Source organism: Odontomachus brunneus, unplaced genomic scaffold (genome assembly GCF_010583005.1).
Source record: "Odontomachus brunneus isolate Ranch 3 - 2012 unplaced genomic scaffold, Obru_v1 Obru_scaffold_023, whole genome shotgun sequence".
Classification (NCBI taxonomy): Eukaryota; Metazoa; Arthropoda; class Insecta; order Hymenoptera; family Formicidae; genus Odontomachus; species Odontomachus brunneus.
Window position 1 is genome coordinate 274377 of NW_022639473.1, and position 21087 is coordinate 295463.

General features: G+C 45.7%; 1 protein-coding gene across 3 annotated transcripts in view; it reads right to left on the reverse strand.

Moving 5' to 3' along the window:
* The window catches only part of LOC116842279 (discoidin domain-containing receptor 2-like), a 216709-nt gene that overhangs the window by 158338 nt on the left and 37284 nt on the right, over positions 1-21087 (reverse strand). The window lies entirely within an intron of this gene.

Consider the following 21087-nt stretch of genomic DNA (forward strand, 5'->3'; position numbering starts at 1 on the left):
TCTCTCTCTCTCTCTCTCTCTCTCTCTCTCTCTCTCTCTCTCTCTCTCTCTCTCTCTCTCTCTTCGCCGAGAGCGGCCGCGACAATAAAGCCAATTGTGGCCCTAACGTGAGAAACCGGGGCCGTGCGCTCGTATACGAGGAGATTTCAATTACGGCTCGTTATGCCGGCAGATGGACGTAATGGTCCCGCCAGCGTCGTCGCTGCCGACACTTTAGGCGTTCCGGAGAACGAGTCGCGACGCCTACAAGCGCGCAAGAAGACAGAGAAGGAAAGTGAGAGTGAGAGAGAGAAGGAGAAAGAGAGAGAGAGAGATTTAGCAGCCTAAGGCTATGGTGTATCGTCTTTAAGGAGGCCGATGGATCGGTCATTGTGCGACGCCAGCAACCGCACACGCTCAAACGCGCGCCCCGTGCATGAGTTATCACGTCCGCTCGATTTCGCGCGTGCATAATCGCATTGTTTCGTACTGTCGTGTCCGTCGTTGCGTCGTGTTGACCTCGTCTTATACCTTCCCCCGAAGAGTCTTAGGAAGATAAGATAAAACGCCCAATCATCGACATCCTCCTTAGTCATTCTGGCACTCTGGAAAGAACTGGATTGTCTTGCCAGGACCAGGACATTTATTGTTCACAGTCCCAGTTGTGAAGTTTTCTTTCGGAATCGTAGAGTGCAGGCGAGAAGTTTTGAACTTCTATGCTGGTCACAAGAAGAAACAAGTTTTTCTAGGGTGGCAATGATTAAGGGGAGAATAATGGGGGGTTTTGCTCTACGCGGCAACGAGCGAGCGAACAGTGGCTGGTAGTTCATCATCATTAACACATTATGGATCTCATGAGATGTAATATTTCATTTCAAATGAAATATAAACACACAAAGAATGTTAATAACAATTTGTAATAAAGATACAATCAGTAATAAAATACACGACCAATGAATATTCTCGCGATGATTTCAATATGGTATTCATTAAAATATCATTCCTTGTGAAAGGGTAGCAAAAATAGGATTTACAGATGCGAGGCGTTTCATCCCCCTGAAAATTAGGATCGACCCTTCCGGTTCCCGAGGCTCAAAACATGAAAATAAAGCGCAAACTTGCGAAAAAGGACTTTTACACACAGCTGATATATTCATTAAAATGTCATTTTTTGCGAAAGAGTAGCAATTTACAGGCAGGCTGCGTTTCACCCTCCGTCGGCGTTTCCGGCGCTCAAGGCTCCAAACATTAAAGAAGTTAATTCGCGTCTCCGGTTGGCGATGCGTTAACGATCGCTGCGCGCTTACCGTAAATCTCGGCGTATCAACGGCGCGCTGACTTTTCTCTGAATCCAATTACGCGGTTCCCGCGGCGCGACGGGCAGGATGCCCCCTTCGGGCCAAGTTAATGGGCACAGGAGCCGGTATCAGACGCTGGTTTACGACGAGCGCCCGCGGCTGCGTTTCTCGTCGCGCGCGCTTGCGAATTATTTTTGCGGAGCCGCCTGCGAAACCGCAAACTGCCGCCCGCCGAGGAAGAAGAAGCGCGGAACCGCGCGAGAGTGTGATCGACGACGGCGCTCGATGGGAATTGATACGTCAGCCGCGTTTTATACGAGGGAGTACGCGCGGCGTGACAATATAATCGACTTATTTGCCCGGGCCGCGCAAGCCCGCGAGGTGGAGCCGCGTATTTATTTATGCGCGACGCGTTTAACGAGCCACCGCCGGCAACCAACGGTGGCTGCGGTGACTATGGCGGTGGACCGATCGCCATAATTTACGGGCGTGCCCGCGTATTCGCGGCCGCGCCACTAATTCGAGACACACCGCAGGAACGAGTCGCGACTCCTCGAAGAGGGACACCACGGAGAAGCCAGTCGATGGGAAAAATCGAGGGTCTGCAGTTGCACTCAGTGATGGAACTCTAGTGGAACTAACGGAAACTACTGTCAAAAGTTGTAATATTTGATTGCTTCGTGTGGGGGAAATTGGGATTATTTGATCACCGGAGTAAGTTGACAAAATTGATTATTTTTACTGTTCCTTAAAAGGTTTCAGAATCAAATAAGCAGGGATCTCAAAGTCGCATATTTAAAAATCTTGCTTGCTTAATTTTGTAACTTGTTAGAAGATATTAGAAGTAACCGGTTTTGTCAACTTATCCCTGTATCCAACTAGCCCCGGTCTGCCCTACCTTAGAGGAGAAAGTGATGTGCTACATTTGCGAAGTTAAACACAATCGGCAAATCAGTTAGTTCAAATTGATCATTCGTCATGTATGAAATCACAGAGAATTTTACCGATTGGTGATATTGATTATTGGAGAAACTTTGATGTGATTGATTATACACTGATTGATAGTTAATTTCATCACGCGATGAAATGATTTTATTTATGAAGATTGATCAATTTGGATCACTGATTCTGCCCGACACTAATTGATGCAGTATCTTTCGCAATACTTCATAAATCAAATAACGCATAATTTCTGATTGTAGAAAGCAAGGGAGGAGGGTGATGCAGACTGGGAAATATCAATGTCATCATAATTGGGACACAAGGGGTGGTTTTTGACGTAGAGCTTCGAGAGAGTTTCCACTCTCTATCAAACGTTATTGTCCATCCGAAATTCCATTGAATTCGCATTAATATCCGGCGATCGACTCTTGTAGGCCATTTCTCTCTTCCTTCGGGGGAATAAAGGTCGCGGGGCGCGCGGGCGAATTGATATTTAGTGGAGTCGCCGGGTACATTTCCGGGTCGGGTTTATTACGCACGCTCGACGAGATTAAGGGGAGCTGGTAGCCACCTCCGGGGACCGCGCGGGTGTCGTGTCCGCTACCGTGCCGAGCGTTACAAATATAGTGCCCACGTGCTTTTCGTGGCCCATACGCCGGCGATGGCGACTAAGACGGCTCGGCTGACGGAGGAGGTGGTACGTGTACAATGCGTCACGATTTCGGCGACGGACGCGGATCACGCCTTGATCGTTATTAATGGCTTGCGTTATTGTGCACCGCGACCGTAGCCCTTTGTAGTCTCGGCCGCATACGCGTAATCGATTTCTCGGGCCAGGCAACCGGCTGAGATTCGGTCTCGCTCGTCATATCTCATCCTGTTTACACGATTACGCACGATGCATTCGTTTATCTGAACGACTGGTCGGGTCGGCTTGTCTCGAAGCGGGGGACATCCGGTCTCCCTTTTCTTCTTCTTCTTCTAGTGAAGCTTTGACGGACGCGGAAGAACGGATTATTATCAGTGGAATCCGCGAGTTAATAGCGGGAATTTGCAAGTATTCAGGGAAAAATATTAAGAAAAGTCGTAAGATACAAATAAAAAAGGGACATCTGGGTCTTACTTTTCTTCTTCTTCCGGGCATCCTTTCTCTCGCGAAACTTCAACTTTGGGAAGAACGGGTTATTGTTTGGGGAATTCGAAAGATAGTTGCGGAAATGTGCAAATATTCGGAGAAAAATATAAAGGACAGTCATAATATATAGAAAAAAAAGGAACATCTGGTCTTCCTTTTTTCTTTTTTCAAGTGTCCCTCGCAAAGTTTCGACTTTGGGACGTGGAAAAATGGGTTATTATCTGTGGAATTCGCAAGGTAATTGCGGAAATGTGCAAGTATCTGGAGAAAAATATAAAATAAAATCCTAATATACAGAAAAAACGAATATCCGGTTTTTCTCTTCTTCTTTTTCCGGGCATCCTTTCGCGAAGCTTCGAATTTGAGACGCGGAAGAATGGATTATCATCGATGGAATTCGCTACTCGCAGGATAATCGCGCGAATACCGAAGTATCCGTGAAGGAACGCAAGGAAAATTATAATATCATAAAAGGAACAACCGAGCCTCCTCTTTTCTTCCTTTTCCGCGCCTCTCCTTCGGTTTCGACGCAGGCTTTGACTTCGAGACATGAAAGAGCAGGTTATTGTTAATGGCATCTGACGTTCGCGAGATGATCGCGCGAGTGTCGAAGAATCCGCGGAAAAATACAAAGGGAGACCGCGATGCACCGTGAGAAATTGTTGCACTGTTTTGTACGTCTTTGCAAAGATGCGATTTCACGATCGCGTCTGCAGAAAGCTCGCGAGATGTCCGAGAGGAATATCAAGTTTTAAAGTCCTCCCCTCCCCCCCTGTGCAAGCGCGCTTGCAAGCGCACAGAAAGCCACCGTAAAAATCGCTCAGAGTTAAGAAGGATCTTCTCCGGGAGCCGCGTATAGAGATCTCCTTTGTTCGCTGATATCACGCGGGATCGGAGGATAACGGAAGGGGAGGTTATCGAGAGTAGCGAAATATCGCGCGGTAATTCAGGGTATTGGCGAGCCGCTTCTCTCTTGAGAGAGCTGCTTCCCCTCCCCCCTTCTCTCTCCCTCTCCTTCTTCCTCTCGAAAGAATCCATAAAATCGCGTGTAGCGACTCCGCCGTTTCCCCGTACTCTAAATAATTCGACGCTCGCGGAACGCAGACAGCGGGCGGGGTCCCGGATTTTCCTTTTTTCTCCTCCCCTTTTCTTCCCTTCTCTTTCCTACTTTTCTTTTCTTCTCCTCTTCTCTTTTTTGCAAGGAGCGGCTTTGCCGACTCGCTAGGACGACGGAAGCATTTGTCATCGGAGCATAGCACGAAATATAAATCGCAAACAGAACCGGAGCTACAGGTTGAAGCACCCGCCCGGAGGGGGCAGGGAGGAAGGCAGGAACGAAAATAAACTCGACTTCCTCGGCGTGTTATCACTATAACTCCAACTGGTAAAGGCGCGTCCCCTTCTCTGCATCTCTCTCGTTCTCTTTCTCCCCTCCTCCTTCCTATGTTCCTCTTCCTTATTCTCCCTCTCCTCCGCCTCCTCCTCAATTTTTCCGTCTTTTTGGTCGTCGAGCTAGGTACCTGTTTTATTGTGCCTCTAGTAGAGCACGTACGTAAAAATGTACGCGACCGTTGAACTCCTGCCGTTCGCCTCGCTTCACGCGCTCCTCACCCCCTGGTCGCGCTGTCGCCGGTTTGCTTTTTTCTCTCGCTCTTTTTTCACGAAGACTGGGCCGCCGAGCGGGAAATTTTATATATACATTACTGGCAAAACGATTTTGCCGTCTGCAAAAAGGACCCGCCTCGCAGACGCGCCGAAATATTTATCAGGAATATGTCACGACTGACAGTTTCGCGCGACGAGAGTTGCATAAGAAATGCGCGCCTCCCTTGCGACAGCTCGATACCTCTTCCTCCTCGCATCGATTTATCGAGAAAAGAAAAGAAACCTTAAAGATACCATCTTCGAAAAATTTTTTTCTTGTGTATGTGTGCGTAATTCCTTTTTTTGACTCAAAGTTATCGATATTAATTGCGATTATTGCATGAATGTATAGGCTGCAAAATCGCGCGGAAAATATTTTTTAAGTATCTTTACACTGAGGGAAAAGTGCCTGATATTTGTAAGCATGATCACACTGAGAAATGATTACTATAAATTGTGCTAAAAAAATTATTTTTTAAGAAAATTCTATTGTAATGTTAGTGATACAATAACCTTATATGACTATGTCGCTGCTACCATTTTCATGTCAGAACCTAACTAAAAAATATAATCGGGATAAGAAACAATTATAATTTTAGTTAGATACCAACCATTCTTTTCCCTCAGTGTACGTGTTTGAAAATTTTCCCGGAACACGAGAATATGGATATTATTTGTTTAAACCTTTACGTTATAATGACACGCTTATATGTCACCTTTTATTATACATTTTTTCCGATTTTTACAATAAGCTAAAATGACTTTAACGATTGTTGTAATTAATGTACTAAAAACTTAAATGTGATTAAAATCATTATGGATTATTGAAAAATATGTAAAAATCGTAAGAATATTCGTAAAAAAAGGTGACATATGAATATGCCACTTTGTCGCTAAAGGTTAAATCGTCTTAGCAGTAAATGTATGTAAAATTTCATCAAACGATAAGAAGGAACGCTGGGAGCAGTTTGCCTTAGGGAAGGTTCTTTAATTTGACTGCGAGATACGTCGTAACGCGAGCATTTTGTTTCACACAAGAACACTCGTCGGTGGTGGTGGTGGTGGTGGTGGCGGCGGGGGGCGATTGCTCGATTTCGGAGCATACCAATCGACAAATCGAATTCTACCTGTTTGTTCGACGACGAGAAGAGCCCGTCGTCTTCGTCCGTTTCTCCACTTGTACACGCAGCCGAGTTTCGCATCCCTCCCCCCTGCGATACTACGCGCTCGTGTTACGCGTAAGGGTAAACGTATTTCCCATCTTCCTACCCCCAGAGCGCGGGGAAATGGGGCTGGACCGATTCAATTTATAAAATGGAAGAACCAAAGTGCAAGGACGTCTGCCAGCGGGAACATATTTGATCAAGCGAGACTAAATATTTGCACGTTAAGTTAACTGAATGTGGATTGCACCCTTTTATTATGTGTTCGGAATGTCTAGACTCTCCGTTACGTCACTCCCCCATGTCTCCATTAATTATGTGTCGAGCGAATATCGTGCGCGCAAATTATTCCCCCGGAGAAGCATGCTATCAGAAGTCTTTGGGGAAGATTGCGGAGAGAAATTACGTCGGAAGAAAAATCGGGGGAAAATTGAAAATTCAGAAAAGATCGGGTGGAAACTTGGGAGAATCGATTCGGAATTTCAGAGCCAATAAGAGGCCTGCACGCTATTTTTTTTTAAATATATATCGCGTTAAATTTAATGTAAAAACAAATAAACGTGATAAAACGATGTATAAAAATTAAGAAAATGTTTAAAAATAATTAAAAATACTTAAAAATAAAAGAAAAAAAATATATGTACATTAATGTAAGTTTAATATAATATAAAAACATAAAAAGTAACATATGAAATTAAAAAAATATTTAGAAATAATTAGAAAATAAAATAATATGTAAAAATGGAATTCCAAATTAAACTTGAAAATTAAAAAAAACTGAGAACAAAAGAAACTTTCAAGAATCAATTTAAAATGCAATAGTAAGAGATTTTTTACATAAAATATTACGTTGAATATAATATAAAAACATAAAAAAATGTGTATGAAAATTGAAAAAAATTAAACACAACTGAGGACAAGATAATATACAAAAACAAAATTCCAAATTGATTGTCGAGTCCCCCCTCTGATAGTGTCTCGTTTCATTTCCTTAAAGAACGAAATTTCAGGGGGCGAAATTGCGAGAGCGGGCGGAGATGCGATTTTCGGATTACCGTTATCGCGTACATAGAATTTTAATCAAAAAAGAAAGAAACAACTCATGCGGTATGTGCTACATCGAGTGTGGAGACTCCGTAATTCCGATTAGAGTCGTTCTGTTGGCACAGACGCGCGCAATTGTTTCATGCCGGAACTTTTATCAACGACAGTATTGCGAAACCGCCGGTCCGTGGACGTTCGCACACGTGAGAACGCGAATGAACGTGACATAACCGCGCAAATGGATCGGACGATCACACAATAAGATGTTATTGCCGTAATACACGTTAGGAGTCCGACGAGCTTCGCGCTACAGAGACCTACGGAAACGCGTCTTATCGCCCACGACGACGACGATGACGACGATGGCGACGACTGCGACGACCGCGACGATGATGATGAGAGCGAGCGCATCGATTTTTACGAGACGCGATATCCGTGTCCACGCGATTCCCTATGTCCACACTGACCTCGATACGAGGTGGACGAGTTCTCTTTCTCTCTCTCTCTCTATGCGGACGCGTTTGCGAATCCCGCTGGATTTGCCCCCGATATTTATATACATCGAGTCCGCCGTTGTGGCAATAAATCCTGGAAATTTTTCGCTCCTGGAGAGCGATGAGAGGGGCGAAAGAGAGGACGGAATAGAGAAAGAGAGATAGATAGGTGGATAGGCGCGCGCTGACCCCGGAACGGCGATTAAAATTACATTTGTTCCCTTCCGCGCAATCAACGTCAGACCTGACGACCCAATATTTACTCTCGCGAAAGTACCGAGTGCCCCTTCGCGGCTCTCTCTCTAGAAATCTCGAAAATCAATATCGAGAGGGTTCAACAGACTCGTACTCTCTGTCTGTCTGCCTGTCCGCTTGCTTGTCTGTCTATCCATCTCTCACTCTCGCGGCTCTCTCTCCTCGATCAAGCCGCTTGACGTGTCGAACAATGCACGGCGGGGTAAGTAGTCCTCCGACATATGAATAATTTCCGATCGAGTGTCTTCGCGCGTTATGCGCGCGCCGGTTTCGACGAGATGCTGAGACGCGTCGCGCCTCTCGTTTGATTCCTCGAGGGTGTCTGTCGCGTCTTTCACTCTTTTTTTTGTTTCTGACAATGGCGATAAACGTCTTCACGCTTAACTTCTTCCCGCGGTATTACTCCGCGTATTCTCCTAAGGTGAATCAGTAAAAGTAGAGTCTCTCAAGTAAGAATTTGATGTCTTCTTGATCGAAAATGGCGTTCGATTTGTCACTAGAAATTTTATATGTGAAAGATGTCTACTCAATATCCTTAGGTAATCTCTGTAAGAGTGTAATGTAAACAACTGTTGTTTCCTTAAAAATATATTTATTTTATTAAGAATATACTGTTATGTGCAATTTCTTTTTTCTAATAAATATTTGTTCCAGATAAAGACTTTTAATTCATGACCTTTTATTTCTCCATTTTTATCAAATAAGAAGCTAAACCGATTAGAAGGAAGTCGGCGATGTTTAAATTCTTACTTGAGAGACTCTAAATAAAAGGAGCATTTTACCGGTAATCGGTGAATATTCACTGATTTTCAGTGGAAATACCCTTTCATTTTACTACTCCATCGTACGTCTCGTTGACTCTGACCGCACTGAGAGAAAAGTACTTCGCATTTGTAACTATATTTATATGGAGAAATGACTCCTTTAAGTGATAATAAAAGAAAACTATTTTTTAATTTAATTTTATTATAATGTTAGTGTTAATAACTCCTTATGTGCACGTTGCTGTTTCGTGTTAGAACAACCAGAAAATACGATTTGGAGCCAAAAGTGACTATAATTTTGATTCCTTTTCTCTCAACGCAACGGAAGTAAGACTTCCACTGCAAAACCTGCAGTACGTATTTTCATGCGCTGTGCGAAATTCAGTTCTTTCTGTGTTGGCGGTGATAGGATTAACGGCTTCCGTGCAATTCGCGCGCGATGGCACTGTCTGTGTTTGCAAACTGCATCGGTAATGACAACAGTCGCTACTATCAACTGGTCCTTTCGGCGGGATTTTACTGATTGCGATGCCGTACTTGCAACTCAATCATCAGGTGTAAGCACAACATATTCCAGTGAAGCACACACAGTGATTGTACTTCAGAGAATATACATTTCTCTTTTCTGTATGATTAGCAAATTATACCGCAATGCGCTAACCACTCCAACCTAATATATCTCTTTTCGTAATGCTCCTTTTTCTTTCCGTGCTTCATCACGCTCGAGGGAAATTTGTGCGAGAGCGGGAAATAAAAATGCGCATATCTGTCTGTATTTTAAAAAATTTCGTGGCTGTGGCATAATTGACAGAATCACGAGCAATAAATGCGAATAATAGAATAATGGAATAACTGATAACGGGATTCCCCGCGGCTCCATAATTCCGTAATCGCAAGGAACAACTCCACGGCACAGCGAATGAATTTGCACGGGCGGGCTGTTAAAAAAGAATTCACAGCGTGCCATTAGCGTAATAGTTAGTTGCGGAAAAATGTTCGCACGGTGAGCGAGGGGGTGGATATCGCGAGATTCGCGCTGCAAAATTCACGTCGGCGGGAGTGCACGCGCGGGGCCGATAACGCAAGGCAATTAGAACGGAACGGCAATTGGTGAGTGACTCACTCACGAATCGCAGCGCCTGAGAGAGGTAGTCGAGAGACCGAGGTCGAGGTCGACGCGGCGGCGACCATGATGACGGGCTGGGGGCAAGAGCAAGAGAGAGAGAGAGAGAGAGAGAGAGAGAGAGGTCACGCTAGATTCCCCGCGCGAGAGCGAAATCGGCTCTAATTAATATTCGATGCCCGGACACGTCACATTCAGGTGCGACCGTGGCGACCGATGACCGGATGCACGTAAAGCGCAGCACGACTCGTGTGGCTCTCCACGATACACACATACACACACATGAAGGTGGACACGCGAACTCTTCCTGCTTCGTATCCGCCCGACGACGACGACGTCGCACCCCCGTTCGGCCCCCCACATCCAGCCCGCGCGCCGTCGTGGTTGTTTTCGGGCACACCTCGTGTGTCACGAAGAGGTCGGAATCACCTACGATGAGTTTCATCAACGTTCGTAGCCCCACGTCTCGGAGTCGACTGGCTCTCTCCCTCGCGTCGCCTCGCCTAGGCGCACGTGACGCGCATTTATCCGGCCGCCTTTTCTCTGGCGACTCGGCGGGCCAATTCTCCAAAGACCGGGCGGGCTGTTAATGACAGAAAAGACGGGGCTAATAACCCGCGGCGGGGATATGTGCCTCTCTCTCTCTCTCTCTCTCTCTCTCTCTCTCTCTCTGGCGAGCGCGCAGGGGCTGGGGAAGGGATGAGTGAGAAAACAGAAGCGGATGGCTAGATCGCGGAGCTGCGGTATTGCCGGACGACGTTGTCTCGACGGCGAGATGACGTCCCGAATCTCCTCGTTTTAATCAAGAAGTCTCATAAAGCCCCGACCAGGTCGGGCGGCGTGGTGCGGCGACGTCGCGGCCCGGCGCGCGATACATCATAACGATCATCCATCGCGCGGCGACTTGCAAGCCGAGAAGGGCGCAGCTCGCGCGGGGGGGTTGCAACACGAAGGGCGAGAGGCACCGCCAACGCTCGCGGGATTCTTCATCTTTCGCGAGACGCCGTGCCAAGTCTAGCCGTTTCGTTTCTGTCGTTCCTATAAATCAATTCTTCATACTCGGTTACTGCACACGGCAGAACGCATACTCTCTGCACTCGGAGTGAGACACGACGATGGTAGCTGTGTAGGTAACAGCTGTACGAGTCACGCCATAAAAATATTACCGTAGGAAGTCGTTTTACCCTCCACGAGGCTCTGACGACGCGCGCGTGCGCCCGCATCGCTTCCTTATTAACGCCACTTTCTGGTGTATCGTCATGAAAACAGTCGCTGCGGAGTTTCTAAGGGTCGTTCAGGGACACGTTAAGACGCGACGAGCGGAGTCTCGTGGTAAAAATCGTCGGCCGCACACAAACACGCTTGGAACGGAGAATTTCACGCTCTTTCTCTCTCGCTCTCTCTCTCTCTTTCTCGCGCGCTATTATCGCCACGGGCATGCGAATATAACCGCGCGAATGCCGATTCACAATGGCCGGGGGGGGATCAATGAGACTCCACGGGGATACCCGATCGCGCCAGGGTCTCTCGCGTGAACTGTCAATATCCCGTCGGAGCCAACGAGCCAGCCGAAGATTGCGTTACGTCGAGGAGTGTCAATATAAAGTATTGAATTTCAGCCGCGCCTTCGCGCTCGCGCGCCGAGAACCTGTCACTCAACGTTGGGCATTAATCGATTGAAACATTTCCTTTCGGCAGGTCAGTAACCAAAATTGACCAGTCGCCAAGTCACAATTTCATCGAGCCGTGCTTGCAAACACATGACTATTCATATTGTGCTACTTATATTTTAGAAATGTGACCTGGAATGTGCCGCGTATTAAAACACTTGTTATATTTCTAGCAAAATTTATTATGTTCCTTAACAGGACAGATCTTACTGACAGTCCATTTTTCTGGACTACTAAAAACCAATACAATTGAAAAGGATTTATGTGAAGAAAACTATAATATCCCTCTCCCTCAGATACACGGAGAAAATCTCATAACAGAAATTACATCAAGATTAAATTTTTCTTGACAAAGTTTTCTTCCTTGCGAATGCGAATCCTCAATTCTCGCGAGAGGATTCCCGATTTTCCGCGACGAGACCGACGACGACGGCGATGGCGGTGCATGGTACCCCGGTGCCCGGCGCGCGCGTTCACCGAGAAGAAAGAATTACGTAGCCGACCGAATATTACGACGACGTGCAGATTTACAGCCCTTGTCGTTCACAAAAGCGAGTGCCCGGCGAGGCAGGAGATACACACGCGCGCGCGCACATCGCGCGGCGAGCTCGCAAGATTCATGTGGATGGCCTTAAGGGGATATCTGCATTCTACAAGAATCAATTCGACTGTAAATAACATCCACTCTCGTAAAACGCGTCGAACGCCAGGGCGTAAAACCCCCCGACAACTTTTTAGTATACTTTAGCTTGACAAACGCCCCGGACGCGCGGTGTAAATAAAAAGCAATTAGCAATAAATTTCGCCGCCGCCGAAGTCGCCGCGTCGCGCTGCGCAGCCGCCATCGCGGAGAACACGCGAACGCGTTTACGCGACCAGTGAAACTCTCGTCCCGCCATTATTATCGCCGGCTACGACGTTAGACACAGAGCGTCTGGCAATTAATGGATCTTGGACAGCGTACAGTCCGGCATTACGCACTGTCCGTACGCCATCGCCTAGAGATCGTCAATAAATTCGGAAGTCTTGGGCCTCTAGTTTTAAAGGATCAATCATTGTTATGAATAAAACGAATAAGAGATTCGCCACCTAACCAGGAGATTTCTGTCCACCTTTCAACATCAAACCTCTCACGAGAATTGAACAGAAAAATGGCAAATTTTTGTATAAAAAAATTTTGCAATCTAACATATATTCGCTGAGTATTGTTCGGATTGATGCAAACGATTCCTCTTATTTGTCAAATAAAACAAAAAGCAAAATTATGCGGTTATGGGCCGATTATTCCAACTTCTTAGTAAGCTACCTAACAATTAAATCGTGTGTCTGTCTTTGTCTAATTTGAAGAAAAAATGAAGACAGATATATAATTTAACTATCAGGTAAAGATTCTTACTAAAAGGTTGGAACAGTTGGCCTTATAAAGGATTAATAATTTTTGCGAAGGAAATGAATATTGAGTATTGATGATATTTTTTTAGACAGCGCGATGACTTTCTCTTTTCCTCTTAATACCTAAACTTTCCACGCGATTTGAACAGAAAAATGATAAATCTTGCACGCCAATCTAATATATATATATATATTCGCGTCGATAATGAATATGATCGACGCGCAACGACAGCGCCCCCTTCCGGTGGAAAACTGCGAGCGCCGCGCTAAATAAGCGAGCTCGCTCGTTAAGACGCCTCCGCGGCGCGATCGATTCTTTCTCTCGTCTCGTTGATACCGCTTATTAATTTCTCAACCGTCGCGCTTTTTTCCCTAAGCACCTGCGAGAGAGTCTGTTACACGGATCAGTGACTTTCGATTAAGCGTAATATTATCGCCTCCGCGGGGCTCCGGCATATATTCGCGCGTTCTCCCTCCTTCTCTCTCTCTCTCTCTCTCTCTCTCTCTCTCTCTCTTTCTTTTTTCCTGAGGAGCAGAACGGACGAGGGAGCGAGCGCGTGTCTCGGTAACGGCGATTCGATTTTGCCCGGGAACGAGCGTCGCTGAAAAATGACGCGCCGCAGCGCGGCGATGTCGTAACGGAGTGTGTGCGAGATCGATCACGATATAAGTAGACGGATAGGATATACCGCCATAAATCTCGCGGCGGCTGTATTCCGTCCGTGTCCGCGTTACGACAGCGTATTATCGCGAGCTTATCCTTCGGCCCGTCTCCGAGCGCCGCGTAACATTGACTCGCCGCGCGTTCCTGCTTATCGGAATTAATCGCTTTTCGTTATTTGCACGAAGGGAGGTAGATGGAGAGACAGAAGGGTAGCGAAAGAGAAAGAAAGAGAGAACGGGAGAGAGAATGCGTTATTTATTTTGCGCTTTGGGTGAGGAATCTCTCAACTGTACGGCATACAGATACAGAGAATTTTATAGTAAAAATCACTATAGGATTCTGCAACTGAGAGACAGATAGACAGTCTGCAGTAATTCACTCTGTTCTTTCATTTCGTATATGCTACCTATATTTTAGGAATTGAAATGTGCTGCGTTAAAACGTTTCCTGTTTTTAGCGAAATGTGTTCCTTAACAACATAGACTTTACTGATAGTCTATTTTCCTGGACTAATAAAAATGTGGTAAAATTGAAAGGAATTTATATGAAAGGAAAAACTATAATATTCTCTTCCCCTCTCCTTTTACACAGAGAAAATCACGTAGCAGAAATTACATCAAGATTATATATTTTTTTATGAAGTTTCTAGACCGCAAGTTTGGACTGTAGTAAAATTATAGTATATAAATTATTATTAGTGTTACTATATATTACTAGTAATAATAGTAATAATATATAATAATATATATTAGTAATAGTACAGTAAATATTACTATTTTTTGTAGAAGTTATTTATTATATTTATTATAGAATAAAATTTGACGATCTACTTGATACTCGATGTAAAAAAAAAACATTCACGTAATTACAATAATTTTACAGGAAAAGATTAAACGTGCATAAACAAATACACAATTTTAATCGTAATTTCACACGGTGAGATTACAAAGATTTTGTTGTAATTTTTACTATGATATCTTCTCCGCGTGCACAATTCCAATATTAATTACTCTGTAGAGAAAATAACAATCAACAATATCGAAATATGAGAGAACAACTGGAGATATGAGAATACACAATAAAAAGAAAAGCAGCAATTCTTAATTAGATATGAAAACTCAGGCTCAATCCACATAGAAAGCCCACTCTCTGTTATGATCTCGCTCGCTGAAGAGAGAGCTGACGAGATAGAGAGAAAGAGCCAGATAGTGTCCTTATTGGAAATCCTCGCCGGAGGAGAATCGCGGCGGCAGCTCAACCGTTAACTTCCATGTCATATCGACCGATAGCGGCAATCGAGACGGGAAGGACGATTTAAAAGGATTCTCCATCAAGCGTGCGGGACTTTCGTTGGCTAGTATAACCAAGCTTGCACATCCATCGGCTCCCAATATCTCTCCCCGCCTCTCCTCTCTTCCCGCGCCCGTCGCACCGTGCCAGCCTCCTTGATTCCCTTCTTTCGCCTCTTTCTCCTTGATTCTTTTTCAGTCCTCTCTTCCCGATCGCAGTCGGCTCGTTGGCGGTGTTCGGTTTCTGATTATCGAAAATCGATCCCCGGCAAGCCGTTAAGGGCACGGTCGACTAAGCCGGTAGGCACTCTTCGCCCTTCCACCCCCTCCCCCCTCTTTCTCTCTCTCTTGTGTAGATCACCGAAGGTATGATTAGTGGATACACGATATTTTCTCAGCTAAATCATCCGGCCTGCCACGCGCCATCGTCTCGAAATCCCGACGAAATACAAACAGCCCGTCCGAACGCGCGCGTCTCATCGTTCACGATTAGCATGCGCACTGAAATTGTTGCCCTATCTTTCTTTGTGGCAAGCATGTCATTGGAATTTTCCACGGAAAATGCATAAATCCCTACGAGGCGCGTGTCACATGCGCAAATTTATCGGCTCGTTATATTAACGCGGTGAAATTTGCGCGGATACCTCGGAGGGCGAGGAGCGGGGGTGAGCCGCGAGCGATGTCGGACACATTAATCGATGAGAGAGAATGTTCTTTGACTAAATAACCGGCTAGTTAATAATCAAAATTAATCAACCGCAACATATAAAGTAACAATTAATTTCATCAATCGACGAAATTATTTGTGATTTTGTACACGACGACTGCTTAATTTAAGTACTAATCGATTGAAAATTTCTTCAGCTAAAATAATTGGGAATGCAATAACTAAAATTAATCGATGTTGTCCTACATAAAATTACAAACGATTTCATCGACTGATGAAATTAATTATTATTAATCGATGTCATATCAGAGTTTGATTACACTGAGAAGAAAAAAAATACCTGAAAATTTGTTTGTGGAATATCAAGTATATTTCTAGTGAAGTAACCTTCATATCCTACAAATAAATATTCAAGTATTTTCTTCTCACAAGTGAACCTATCTTTATTTACCAATTTTATTGAAACTCAGTACACTTGTAGAGTACTAAAAAATAATAGACATATATTTTCTCATATCAGCAATGGTGCAGTTTTAAGGGTAAAAATACTCTCTGAAAGAAATTTGATATATTTGATTTTAAGGGAATATTTTCGAAATCGTAAAAGATGAAAAACATGTTTCAAATAACAGTTAATGATAATTAACGTTCTCGAACATAGTATAATTAAATTTTACAATAATTTGATATTTGCAAAATTATTTGAGAATTGATGGTGGAGATATTTTGCAAAATTACTACAAAATTTGATTATACTATTTTCAAGAATGTTAATTATCATTAAATTTTTATCTGAAACAAATTTTTTATCTCTCATGTTTTCGAAGATGTTCTCTCCAACTAAATATGCCAAATTACTTCTTATCCTAGAAGATGTTTTTATCCTTAAAACTGCATCATTGCCGATATAAAAAGAAATGTCTATTATTTTTTCTTATTCTACAAGTGTATTGATGAGTTTCCATAAGATCGACGAGATCGACACAAAAGTAGGTTTACTTGTCAGTGTAATAATTGATTTCATCAATCGATGAGATTATTTGCGATTTTATGCGTTTAATCTTGACGATCGATTCGCCGATTATTTTCGCCAAAGAACATTTCAATCGGCTAATCCGCGAACAAAAAACGAAAATGACCGCACGATCCGTTTGGGAAGCGTCGCATTTACATCCCGGTGAAGCGACTGGTGGCGGGCTGGGAAATTCGTCGGATCCCGTAATGTCGGGCTAGGAAATTCGTACGGTATCCTGTAATGTCGGAATTTACCGAATGAAGCGAGCGGCGGGGGTGCACCGGACCGTGTCGTATGTTCTTTCGCGTTCCCCAGTTTGATTCTTCGAGCTTTCCCGTCGCCGCCTCCCTTGCGAACTGCAGGCGGCTCGTTGGCGGTGTTCGGTTTCTGATTATCGGAAATCGATCCGTAGCAGGCCGTTAAGGGCACGGTCGAACAAACCGGTAGGTACAGCAGCTAGGGAGGAGGGAGGGAGGGAGAGAGACCGAGGGAACACGGCGTGAGCCGTGCAACACAGCGCGCTTACTACATCGATACGTGATCGCCGGATGTACGACGCTCGCTTGCGCGCGGAACGGTCGTTCACATTTAAATATCACGGCGCGCGACGCCACGGCACGATCTCTGACTGCCGATGCCGCAGGTCAGACGCGCTAAAAATCAAATCCGTCACGGTCGTATGATCGGCGATACCGCGGGAGGTGGACGACGATGACTACGACGATATCGCGTCGGAGGGCTCTTTGTGATTTCCACGAGGTGCGTCGAGAGAAATACGTTATCATACGTGCAGAGAGGATTTTTCATAGCAGTTGACTCTATATTTTCATTTCATATGCTCTGCTTATGTTTTATACGGAAAGAAAGGTTGGATTAACTAAATTCCAGAAATAACCAGAAATGTCGGAGTTACAAGTATTCTTTTCAAGTCAAGAGAGATTTCTGGTCCAAGATTTTTGAGAAGGAAATACTTGAAAATTTATTTCGGATTGCACGTCTTGCGCCAAGTATACGTTTAAACATTTTTCATACGAAGTAAAAGCCTTTTCTAAACAAATTGCTATTGGTAATATAATAACGTAGCATATAGTGTGTGCTGTCTAGAAGTGTTTGGTATCTCTGATTAATTGCACAGTGAAATAATTATAGTCGGGAAAACCATTTCTGTGCTACAGTGTGTTTTGTCCCAATAATAACTATATTCACATATTATTACCTGTTTGCTAGTTACTGTTTGCTGTTACAATATCATGACGAGTTGAAAACATCTATTTCAGTGTCTATAATTTTAGTGGAATCTATATTTTTTTCTCAGTTCGTAAACGTTAGCTCACGTCGCTTCAAAATAAATTTCACGTCAAGATTATTGTTTCTTCGCGAAGTGTTTGGTCGAGAGTGTAAGAAACGCGATTTCGCGAATGGCGACGGCTGACCCCGTTATCTTCCGCAACGCGGAATAGCAGACAGACGCCCCGCCACGTGGCCGGTTTTTCCCCCGCGGCGCTGCACGTGAAACAACGGCGTGGCATAAAATTAGTTCGTTTACGAACTGTTGCCCCTGTACGTGTTTATTTATCCCGACGCGGAATCTGTAGGCAGAGGAGGCTCCATTCTCGAGGGCACGCCAGGGATTGCCGGCTCCTCGTCGACGGCGGCGAAGGAGGGGAACGACGGAGAATTGAGCACCGCGGGCGGCCGTTGTAAATTAAATTTGGTTGCAAAGGAAGTCATAACGGCCGGCACGTGCCCCTCGTGCGCTGCCGTGCGCGGCGCATACGTGTGTCATGGGATTATGGAAAAATCTTCAGCGCGCCGCGCCCGCCAGGCTCGGCTTTTTTCGTCAGGAAGCGTGGCCGCTACGTGACGCGAATACGCGGCTGCCTCGCCGTGCATTCGGCCCGATGGGATCTGACAATTATAACTCGATTACGAGGCCCGTATCGTCGCGCTTCTCTCGCGTTGCGAAAGCACGCGAAACCGAACTCCGCGCTCGTGTGACCGGAGAGACCCGGAGATCCGTCTGAGTTACTGAACCCACGAGCGATTTTATCAGGTGGGGAAAGCAGTCCGACACCTTTCGGTGCTCGTCGATGCGACGAGAGAAGTAATTGCCGATTTTTTCGCCACGAATCAGTCATTTTATATTTTAATTCGTCTTTCACTGATTCTTTATTTCTTAATTCTGATTGAATAATCCCATTCTTATTTTCTTTCTCAACATTTTTTCTTTTCTGACTGCATCTTTCTGTTGTTGTTCCAACAGAAAGGTGATAGCAACAATGTGCACACGAGGTTATCATCAGCATTGCAGTGGAGCTATGGGTTTCCCGATTAAAGTTACTTCACTGTGCAGTTACAGTCACAAATGTGTCGCTGCGCTGAGAGAATTTTATGAGAAAATTACTATAGAATTCCGCAACCGAGGAGTAGATCGACATTCCGCAGTAATTTACTATCTTCTCATGTTTTACAAGTGTTATTCGCATTTTGAAAACTGAGATGTATTGTTGGACAATCAGTTGTGTCTCCAGCGAGACTTATCGCGTTTCTTAGCGAGATAAAACTTACTGTTCCCGTCTTGCTAGGAACATAATAAAACTGCATAGAATTTATATGTGAAAAGAAAAAGAAACACTAAAATATCCCCTGTCATAACGGTCTCTACTTCGGAAATACGATTCTTAACTGTAATGACTTCACCTTATAATTGCACCCACTTTCTTCCCAGTACATGTTTCTCAACACCCTTCGGGATTACCTCCTACACTTGGAACGCGCGAATAAATTGAGATCAGTCGCGTCGCTTTTCACTAGCACGACGAACGCGAACGGCGACTCAGAGACGCGGCTCTGTGTTGTGCTCAATTACTCGCGTCATTAATTAAATCCGTCCGCCATTATAAACACCGTCGAACCCTTGTGTCCCGTACATCTCTTTATCTCTCTTTTTCTCTTCTTTTTCTCCGGCGAAAGCCCATAATGCGAGAGTAAATAATAAGGGATGTGCCGGCTCGTCCGCCCCGTCAACGGTGCAGCTTACAGCATTTTTCCGACGAGGGGCCGCGGTATAAAAGGGAGCGTCTCGCGCGCTACACACCCGATATTTTTCCTCCCCTTTCACCCGGGGCTCCGCGTCTTTTGTTGCATTTTAATGGCCGGATCGCGCGAGACCGATGTGACTCGCGCGGGCCCTCGGCAGGAAAGGGGTTGGTTTGAAATATCAGGGGGGAAAAACGGCGCGGCGATTAACGCGCGCCTCGTGGTCGCCCCTTCCCACCCCCTACCCTCTTTCCTCTCTAATCGTTTTTGCGATCGATCGCAGCTGAGCAAACGAAACCTCGAAATTAACGGGCTATTACGGATTTAAGCGCGGTAATAACCGCGCGGATCGAGCTCCGAGTGCCACTAGACGTATGTTCTCCCTTTCTCTCTCTTTCTCTTCTAGACCGCCGCGCAATTATGATAAAACCGTCATAAAACACTCGATTATTTCGCAGCGCGATATATCTCGGCCACAGGAGCGTGCGGCTTCTCTCGAGCGCGTAATCTGGCGCGGTGAGTCCGCTGGTAACGGACTCGAATATCAATTACGCTCTGCGCGGGGTGGCAGGCACGTGTTCTCACCCCGTAGGTGGACCGGTCGCGCGCGTCGATCGACGGCACATGCTATTAATAATCTTGTAACAGCCGTCGCGGAAAATGCGCGTGCCTCCTCGTCTGGCCTCCTCCGCGACTGCGGACGTGGAACGAGAGAAAAAGAAGGCAAAATCCCCCTCCTCGTTCAAGCAGCGAGAGGAAGCTCGGCCTCGGCGTATCCACGCTCCAAGATGCGGAGCGAGGATTTAAATAATTCGGCGATTCGCATATCCCGCCGGAGCAGCGCGACGCGCACTCGTAAACGCGCATCGTACAGTCCTTCGCGACTTGCTCGCGCTGCAGCTTGAGATGCGCCGTCTCGTCCCTTCTTCCGCGTGTGCGAGGAGCACGGCACGACGAGGATGGAGACACTAGTAGTAGCAGTGGAAGAGCTCCATTTCCCCCTTCGTTTGCATTTATCGCCCGCTGTCGTACACTTGACCGAGCGTACTCGCGCGCTCCCTATCTCGAGAGAAAGAGAGTGAGTGCAAGAGCGAGAAAGAGAGAGGAACAGTGTGTGCCACGATCATCGTCGTGGCGCCGGCATGCAAACGAGCCGAGGCGGTCTACCAGACGACGACCTGGTGAATGAGTAAACAAGCGGGAAGGAGAGACTACGGCGATTCCGCCGAGAAGGAGAAACGCCCCGCCGCCGCTTGCATCACGCGGGAACGATGGAGCGTGACGCTCGATCTCTCGAACGAACGGCCGGCCGGCCGGCGAAGGCGAAGTGTTCGGCATTTCCGCCACGATCGCAGCACGTGGCGTTATATTTTTAGAACGTGCCGTTCGGACTCACCTAATACTCGCCCGACGACAGGTGGATCGTTAAAGCCGAGGTTCTTGCGTTGCTCTCTCTTTCTGCTCCGTTCTCTCTCTCTCTCTCTCTCTCTCTCTCTCTCTCTCTCTCTCT